Source organism: Tachysurus fulvidraco, chromosome 8 (genome assembly GCF_022655615.1).
Source record: "Tachysurus fulvidraco isolate hzauxx_2018 chromosome 8, HZAU_PFXX_2.0, whole genome shotgun sequence".
In the NCBI taxonomy this organism is placed as follows: Eukaryota; Metazoa; Chordata; class Actinopteri; order Siluriformes; family Bagridae; genus Tachysurus; species Tachysurus fulvidraco.
In genome coordinates this window covers 1,238,880-1,248,174 of record NC_062525.1, presented here as the reverse complement: position 1 = coordinate 1,248,174, position 9,295 = coordinate 1,238,880, and the positions used below count along the sequence as shown (strand labels likewise).

The 9,295-nt window shown below is 40.2% G+C and overlaps 1 protein-coding gene and 1 pseudogene across 2 annotated transcripts in view; one reads left to right on the top strand and one right to left on the bottom strand.

The window, feature by feature from the left end:
- Positions 1-948: 948 nt before the first annotated feature.
- LOC125145337 lies at positions 949-2,267 on the top strand (annotated as a pseudogene).
- A 6,500-nt stretch (positions 2,268-8,767) lies between these two features.
- Positions 8,768-9,295, bottom strand: part of LOC125138368 — a 3,974-nt gene continuing 3,446 nt past the window's right edge. For both annotated transcript variants that reach the window (XM_047817707.1, XM_047817708.1), the window contains one exon: positions 8,768-9,295. This exon is cut by the window's right edge and continues 450 nt beyond it. The gene's annotated coding sequence lies outside the window, so the exon portion shown is untranslated.

The window sequence follows — 9,295 nt, the reverse complement described above, 5'->3', positions numbered from 1 at the left end:
TCAGGGGGGCAGAAGTTCACCAAACTGGATATGAGTCACGCTTACCATTAGATTGCATTAGATGCAGAGTCCAAGAAATATGTCACAGTGAATACCCATAAGGGGTTGTTTACTTTACTTGTTGTTTTATCCTTTGGAGTTTCTTCTAGTCCTGCTATCTTCCAAAGGACCATGGAGGGAGTACTGCAAGGTATTCCTTATGTGGCAGTTTTTCTGGATGACATCTTGGTGACCGGTTGCAATGATGGGAAGCAGGACTGCGTTTGAAACGGAGTAAATGTACTTTCATGGAAAATGAGGTTCTTGGGTCATAAAGTAGATGAGACGGGCCTACATCCAGTACCCGAAAAGTGACTGCTATTCAAAATGCTCCCTCGCCAAAGACTGTGACTGAGTTGAAGGCCTATTTGGGACTGTTAAACTATTATAACAAATTTTAGCCCCAGTGCACAAGATGCTGTGAAAAGATTCAAAATGTCACTGGGGTAGCAAACAAGAAGCTGCCTTCGTTCAGTCAAAAAAATGTATCAATCAGTACAAGTTCTGGTCCATTATGACCCCCAGAAGGATGTGATTTTATCATGTGATGCTTCTCCTTATGGCTTAGGTGCCGTTCTTTTGCATAAGATGCCGGATGACGGACATTGAATCAAGCTGAGCGGAATGATTCACAGTTGGACAGTAGCTTTCATAAGTATTTGTATGGTCAGAAATTTAACATCGTGACAGATCATAAACCCTTGTTGTATTGTTTAACGAGTTAAAATCTGTTCCTCATATGTCATCTCCTAGGATCCAGTGATGGGCTGTGACATTAAGAGCATACAGTATGAATACAACATAATCTACAAACCTGGCAAAGATCATGCAAATGCAGATGCTCAAGTCGGTTACCCTTGCCAACAGAATCTGTCCCTGAACAGGAGGAAAGAGTACTAATGCTGGAGAATGCAGACATTGATTACAGCAGAACAGGTGAGAAGTTGGGCACAAAAAGATCCAGTATTATCCAGAGTTAGAGAAATGGTGCAACGAGGATTCCTGCAGGAATTAATAGGAACAGAGTTTGACCCATTCACATCAAGAAAAGATGAATTAAGTGTACAGGATGGTTGTGTGTTTTGGGGGGCTCGTGTAATCATTCCAAGTGTGGGTACTGTACATCAGAAGTCCTGAAACAGCTGCATCAGTGTCACCCTGGAGTGGCTAGGATGAAAGCGTTAGCCTGAAGTTATGTGTGGTGGCCTAAGTTGGACCAGGATGTGGAAAGGTTAGTTAAAACCTGTCGTATCTCTCAAGAACATAGAAAAGTTCCCGCTGTAGCTCCACTGCATCCTTGGAATTGGCCCGAAATACCATGGCAAAGATTGGCTGTGGATTATGCAGGACTCATCATGGGAAAAATGTTTTTGGTCTTGATTGATGCGACATCTGCTGTAACTATTGAATGTTTGTGTACCAGCTTCAGTAACCATAGACTACCTAAACTGATGGTATCAGATAATGCCACTTGTTTTGTGAGTGCGGTATTCACAGAGTTTCTGAAAAAAAAATGGAGTACCACATGTTACTTCTGCACCCTATCATGCTTCCAGTAATGGGTTAGTAGAACGGGCCGTGCAAATTGTTAAATGCATGTTAAAAAAAATGTGTTGAAGGAACAATAGCAACTAAATTGCCTCGAGTGTTATTCAGTTACAGGATTACTCCTCAGACCACCACAGGACTTTCTCCAGCTGAACTGTTGCATGGACGGAAATTGCGATGTTCTTTGGATTTTATACATCCTGATTTAACGAGGGAAGATTCAGGAACAACAACAAAAGCAAAAAGTTCATCATGATGAAAAGCCCCATGAACGTAGCTTTGGTGTTGGAGATCCAGTACTTGTTCGGTATTTTACTTATGGACCAAAATGGATTCCGGGGCACATTGAGACTGTGACTGGACCACTGTCTTATAAAGTGATGCTGGGTGATGGGAGAGTGGTCCGAAGACATGTGGATCAAATTCTTGCCAGACAGAAATTGCTTGTGAACCTTTCAGAGGAGGTTATGGAATGTAAATATCCTGATTTGGACTTCTCTGATAAATCAGCTCCTGTAATGATTAAAGAGACTGATGGAACAGAGAATGAGGACATTTCTAGTGAGACTAATCCCCTTGAATTACTTGGGGATGCTGCTCAACCTGGTGAGATAACCACTGAATCACTGACAAAATCCTTTAGCCCTGTTGTGAGATGGTCACAGAGAACCAGGAAATAGCTTGGTCATTTAAAAGATTATGAATTGATGTAAAAAAAAAAACAAAAAAAACAAAAAAAAAACAAAACAAGGAATTATATTGTAAGATGATTGTTGAATGAAGTTTATTGTATTTTGGTTTATTAAGAAAAAATGTAAAATGGGGGGGGGGGTATGTTATATTCTAATCCAGTGGTTCTCAACCAGTGGGGCACGAGTAGGCTACAGTACAATTGACATTGTCTCACAGCAGCTTTACAGAACATAAACATAGAACAAAGGGTTATTATAAGAATAATATAAAGATTAATAGAATACAAAATTCAAGATTAATATTAGATAGATTTAGTTCACAATGTGTATGTATTTATCCCCAATGAGCAAGTCTGAGGTGACTCAGGCAGCAGTGGCAAGGAAAAACTCCCTTAGATGGTAAGGAAGAAACCTTGAGAGGAACCAGGCTCAGGGGAACCCATCCTCATATGGGTGACACTGGAAGGTGTGATTATAAATATACAGTCTAACAAATCCTCAGGGTTCGCTGGGTCGGCCTCATCTCAGTGGTCCAAAATCTTCATTGCACGGAAGACGATCAGGGCTGGTATAATTTCTGGATGCCTTGGGATGGGTAGAAGAGAGAAGCAATGGAGAGGGATTAACATAACTACTGTTCATAAAATTTGCAATTCTGCAAATCAGGAAGACTATTCCAAAGTTTGGGAGCTAAATAAGAAAACGCTCTACCACCTTTAGTGGACTTTGATATTCTGGGAACTACCAGAAGTCCTGAGTTTTGTGATTTCAGAGAGTGTGAAGGATTGTAACGTGTTAGAAGACTAGTTAGATACATGGGAGCTAAACCATTAAGAGCCATGTACGTAAGTAGCAGCAGTTTGTAATCAATTCTGAACTTAACAGGTAGCCAGTGTGGAGATGATAATATTGGGGTTATATGGTCATACTTTCTTGTCCTAGTGAGAACTCTAGCAGCTGCAATTTGGACTAACTGTAGCCTATTTATTAAAGATGCGGGACAACCACCTAGTAATGCATTACAATAGTCCAGTCTAGAGGTCATGAAAGCATGAACTAGCTTCTCTGCATCAGATACAGAGAGGATGTTTCTCAGCTTTGCAATATTTCTAAGGTGGAAGAAGGCTGATTTTGTAGTATGGGTGATATGATATTCAAAAGACAGGTTGCTGTCTAATAAACACCCAGGTCTTTCACTGTCAAGCTACTAGTAACAGTACATTCCTCTAAATGGAAGTTAAATTGTGAGAGTTTCTGTGTACTGGTTATTGGACCTATAAGTATTAATTCTGTCTTATCAGAGTTTCACAACAGAAAATTGCAGCTCATCCAGTCTTTTATCTCTCTAAGGCATTGAGTTAACTGGGACACTTTGGCTATTTCATCTGGTTTTGATGAGATATATAACTGTGTATAGTCAGCATAAGAGTGGAAACTAATCCCATGTCTTCTAATAATGTCCCCTAATGGAAGCAAGCAGAGGTCCTGCATGGACCCCACCTGCATGGTCCTTCCATGCAGAGGTTCTGCATGGAAGCATGCTGAAAAGCAGAGGTCCCAGAACTGATCCTTGAGGGAGCCCATAGTTAATTGCCAATAAACTGAAGGATTCACCATTTAATTCCACAAAATGGTATCGATCAGACAGGTCGGATCTAAACCAACTTAAAGCCTGTCCATGAATACCTGTGTAATTTTGTAAGCAATCTATAAGAATGTTGTGATCTATAGTGTTGAATGCAGCACTAAGGTCAAGTAGAAATAATAGTGACATAGTCTTTGTCCGAAGCTAAGAACAAGTCCGAAGCTAAGAACCCATTCTATTTTAAGGCCTAGTGATTTGCTGCTTAGATAAAAATTTAATTTGCACATCAAATCTCTACCCAACAGATTTATTGGGCAATACTCAGAAATCAAAAAGAAAAATCCAAATTGTTTCTGTGTAGTTACGGTTTCGCATCTTAAGGGCACTGAGAATGTCTCATTGACTGACATCCCTGATGCTCACGCAGTAAACAGGGAGCGATTGCTCGTTTTAGGTGAAACAGAAAATTCACACCATCATATCACAGAGTGCTCTGCTCCTGAATCAACTAGAAACTGTATTGGTATTTGTTCGACTAGTAAGGAAATCACAGGCATTTCTTTAAACCTGGGCTCATTATATTTAGCATATATTTTATTCAGAGATATAATATCAAACTTTGATTCTTTGCTAGGCATTGACTTAGAAACAGGTGGAAATAGAACAGTTAGCTTAAGCCTTTCTTCCTTGCATTGCATAAAAGAGTCAGACTTACCCTACCTGGGTGCTCACCCGTCCCATTCCCGTCCAAACCTCAAACCTCTTGGTTTTCCCTCAATATTTCTTAGGACAATACCGTGCCCAGTGATCTGAACTTCCACATATAAAACATCCATTCTGAAATCCATGTCTGTTCCATCCTCTTCCTCTGATGGAATCTCCTCGGACCTCAGACAACTGAACCGTGTTGTAGAGGTCTTCTCGGTTCTAAAGAAATGTACCCGACCCAAAGTGACCCAAATCACTTTTCACCCAAACCTGATGTGCATTTTTTTTTTTTTTTTTTTTAAGAAAGGCCCGACCCGAGACAAGCCCGAAAAAAATAGCCCCGAGTTTGTCCCGACCCGTTGGCATGTTTTTTTAGCCTGACTAGGCCTGAATGTTGCATAACTCTACACTAAAGTAACAGCTACAGTGTGGATTCAAAATTGATTGACAGGTTTGTTTCAACGAAAATTAGCTTACCGCCAGCCACACGTTGCCAGCCACATGTCGCAAGCGGTCTTGGCAAACAGAGGAGAAGTTGGAAAAGGACTTGAGTCGATGCACACACACGAGATACAGTAGATCGCGTCTTCTTGGGTCCGTTCGGTAAAAACTCATTCATTTTAAATTACCCGAGACCCGATGCTGCTATTATTATACCCGATCCGTGTCCGAAGCACAAGTGAAACTTTTAGATCCGAACCCGCTCGGGTCTCGGGTCGGACCTCGGATTTTCGGTTCTAAGTGGACATGTGAAGACCTCTAGCGTGTTGAGACGGTGTTGGATGTACAGTAGAAGTAGTAGCAGTAGGAAACAGTATAACAGCTGGTGGTTGGTTATTGTTCTTCTGCAGGGATGCCTGAGGGGATGGACTGAGAGGGCAGCCATCCAGGTCTGGGTCTACAAAAGATTTAAAACACTGAAAAGAAGAAGATTGTGAATAAGTTTGTGTGTGTGATTTGCATGCTCTTTTACTTCTTGTCTCTTTTCTTTGAAGCCTCATGCTCCTGCAACTTATCTCTTAACTTTTCTAAATGCCTTTCACTATCACTACCTTTTTCTGGAAATCCACAGTCCATCACCCACTTACAATATTGTGATATAGAACCAGGTCCATAATTAGTTATCAGAAATTGAACATTAGGATGTTTACAGGCCCTTAAAAATTGTAATTTTCTTCTTTGCCTCTCTTGGTATATTGTTACATCAGGGGTGCCATGTGTACTAGCCATCCATGGCCCTAAATTCTCTCAGTTTTCAGACTTTGATTTCCCTTATTATATTTGCGGAGTCCCAGACTCTGCAAAATATTTTCCTCATCCTTCTCTTCCTTATTGCAACAACACACACTCTTAGTACAACAGGACCCCATGATTAGCAATAATATGCTTTCACTGCTCGTCAGCACGTGAACGGAAACCCAGTTTCCATTTTACCGGTTCCCAGAAACGTTGGCCTAACTTTACCTACTTTTAAGGCAAATCACAAATTGTCTGAAGATAGAAAGATTGAGTATATAAACTTTTTTTTGCTGAGTCCCAGACTCTCTCAACAGTCAATCACAAGACGAAAAGCCTTTCACAATGTGCACAAAAACTGTACTTACGTCAATTGTTGTTTGAAAACCCCTCTGGAGTCTGCTCGTTCTTTCTTCCTGCAAGGTTCTTTTTCCCTTTAGGATAGTAGCATCGTCCCAGTCCCACTCAGAGTCCCGCTGTCCTTTGGGTCAGACAGGAGGTTGATAACAATTTGACGTGATTTCTGCAGCAGTCCGTCGCCTCTCAAACAAACTATCCCGGACGAGCCCCCAGAAAATGTGGAGGAAATTCTATTCTATTAATCAGAGATAATAGTTCAGTGAACTTTTCCCTAAGTTGCAGAGAAGAAGGCAGCAGAGTCCTGTGGAATATCAAACTTATTTATTCAATACACTTGCAAGTGTGAAGTCAGACTGTCCCGAACTAAGTCTGAGTTGAGTTGGATGTAAGGCGGTTCTCTATTTATACATGGAGCTATGTGTGTCTGTCTTGGCGGCACAAGCAGGGTGACGGCCACGCCGTTATTCTCCATACATCTGCAAAGTTCTTATCTTTTTTATTCTTAGTGTGCAGTTTGGAAAACATTTCAGTTCCTTTTTTACTCCTTACATATTACTATAAGCCCACCATAGTAGGTTTCATTATTTCATTATTATTTAAAAGACATTTCTTTTAAAATGTATTGTGAGGATGTATTTTATATCATCCCACAAGTAAAAGTTTGTTGGAGGTACAGTTATGAAAAGTACTACTACTGTCTGTTTCTGCTATAGTAGTGAACTTAATGTACACAGATTTGTGTGTGGCTGTAGTATACTGTATATACAGTACTGTGGTGACATTTAAAATAAATCATTTATATCAGTGAAATGTCACTATTCTTATTACCAGAGTTGTAGCACAAACAAAATATTAATGCAAACAATCCAATTGGTTGTTATGGATACGATTCTGTGCTTAACTCCATGTTGGAAAGCTTTGTATCATATATTAATCTCTGCTCTGAACCTAACCTGGTCATCATCAACGTGCTGCTTGGACCAAGAAGCTTCTGGAAGCCTGAAGTCAGCATACACACACTGCAGCGAGCCAGGGCCATGTGTGACACTCAGCTCTGAGTGTGTGTGTGTGTGTGTGTGTGTGTGTGTGTGTGTGTGTGTGTGTGTGTGTGTGTGTGTGTGTGTGTGTGTGTGTGTGTAAAATAGATAAGATATATGACTTATCATAGATCAGGGCTGCCAACGTTTGAGTTCAGCTTAGCGTGAGATTTTGGGGGGCATGGCTTGGAGTGGAAAAAAATACAAACACAAAATCCTTACATTAGCAGAAGTGTATTAAGTATATACTGATTGTCAAAGTATTTGGTATCTATACATAATTTCTTGGGAGATTTACATTTAATTTTCACAAACATTTTACAGAAATAGGATTTTGTGATTAACATGTTCACAGATTAACATGTGATTAACATGTAATCAACATGTGATTAACATGTGATTAACATGTTCACAGATTAACATGTTATTAACATGTGATTAACATGTTCACAGATTAACATTTTATTAACATGTTCACAGATTAACATGTGATTAACATGTTCACAGATTAACATGTGATTAACATGTTCGCAGATTAACATGTGATTAACATGTTCACAGATTAACATGTGCTTTTTGTAAGTGATGGTGGCTGATTTTGCAGCCTTAATCATTGATTGGGATGCAGCTCCCACTTGAACCCTGACACTTTAGATAACATCCTATAACAGAATATTCTAATTTATCCATACCAACAACACACTGACACCATACTGACACCACACTGACACCACCAGTCAAATATCTGGACATGATTGATGAGTTGTGATTGATACAAATAAAATAATTTTATCATGGGATGTCGTTGACTTGACCTTCTGTTCTTAGAAAACAATAATTAACATTAACTACTAGACATGTCCAGATATTTGTCATGTGGAAATGCTTTTGTACTGTTTTTATGATAAAGTTATGTAAAATAACTGCTCAGCGTTACAAAACAAACAACTCTGCTAATGCTAACTTTATTCTATATAAACTATCTATTTTAAATAGAATGAACTATTCTATGGGGAAGTCGTGGCCTAATGTGTGTGTGTGTGTGTGTGTGTGTGTGTGTGTGTGTATGCACGCACTATGGATGGGTTAAATGCAGAGGCATAGGCCTATTAGTTACTAGTCTAAACTGGACGGAGGCACGGAGCGCCCTGTAACTCACTGACCTGCCTGCGTTCACAATTCACACGGTGCAGATAGGAGGGAGAACGGCTGACTACACAGTTTATGGGAATAAATTGTGTATTTCTCTCACAATTATCACAAAAAACTCACTACACTGTCTGTCTGGTCTCCCAGCACGTTGCTTTGCAAGATCATGAGGTGCGATTTTTTTTCCTTACTGCTGCATGTGTCTGCGTAAGAGTATGGGGGTGTGGCATGAGAATATGGGGTGTGGCATGAGAATATGGGGGTGTGGCATGAGAGTGTGCGGATTGGGTGAATAGTCTCACGCTGAATGCGTGACAATTGGCAGCCTTGTCGTAGATTCCCTTTGATAGAACTAGCATGCTAACATGTTTCTTATTCATAGTTAGAGTCGTGTTTCATTTCAGTTTTTTTTACTTACACACAGTTTGTTGTTTTGCTGTAAAGGGAAAGCTGACGTTATGTTTATTATTTTGTTCCTAGGAAGAGCGTGAAGGAACAGTGAGAGAAACATCTCCTGTGTGCATGAAAATACACAAGTGAATAGAAATTCTATGCACAGTGGAACCCTGCTCCATCAGGACAATGTCTCTGAGCACAAAGCAGCTCCATGAAGACATGGTGTGAAGAAGGAAAGGAAAATCTCTATATCAATGGCCCAGCTATGGAATTGAGATGTTTAAGGACAGATGGAGATGTGATGGGCAGGAATCCACAAACTTAGAGAATAATGCAGGGAGTAAAACTGTAGCGTGTGAAAGTTATCTTCAGAGAAACAGAGATTGAGGTTTGTAAGAAACAACCTGATTTGATGCTGCTGAACACTAAATGGTGTGATTTCCTGCATGTTGACCTGAACAAAGTGCACTAACACCACATCCTCCCTCTGCTGCCTACACGTTAAAGCACATTATCTGCAGTGGCACAAAGCGACACTTCACTCA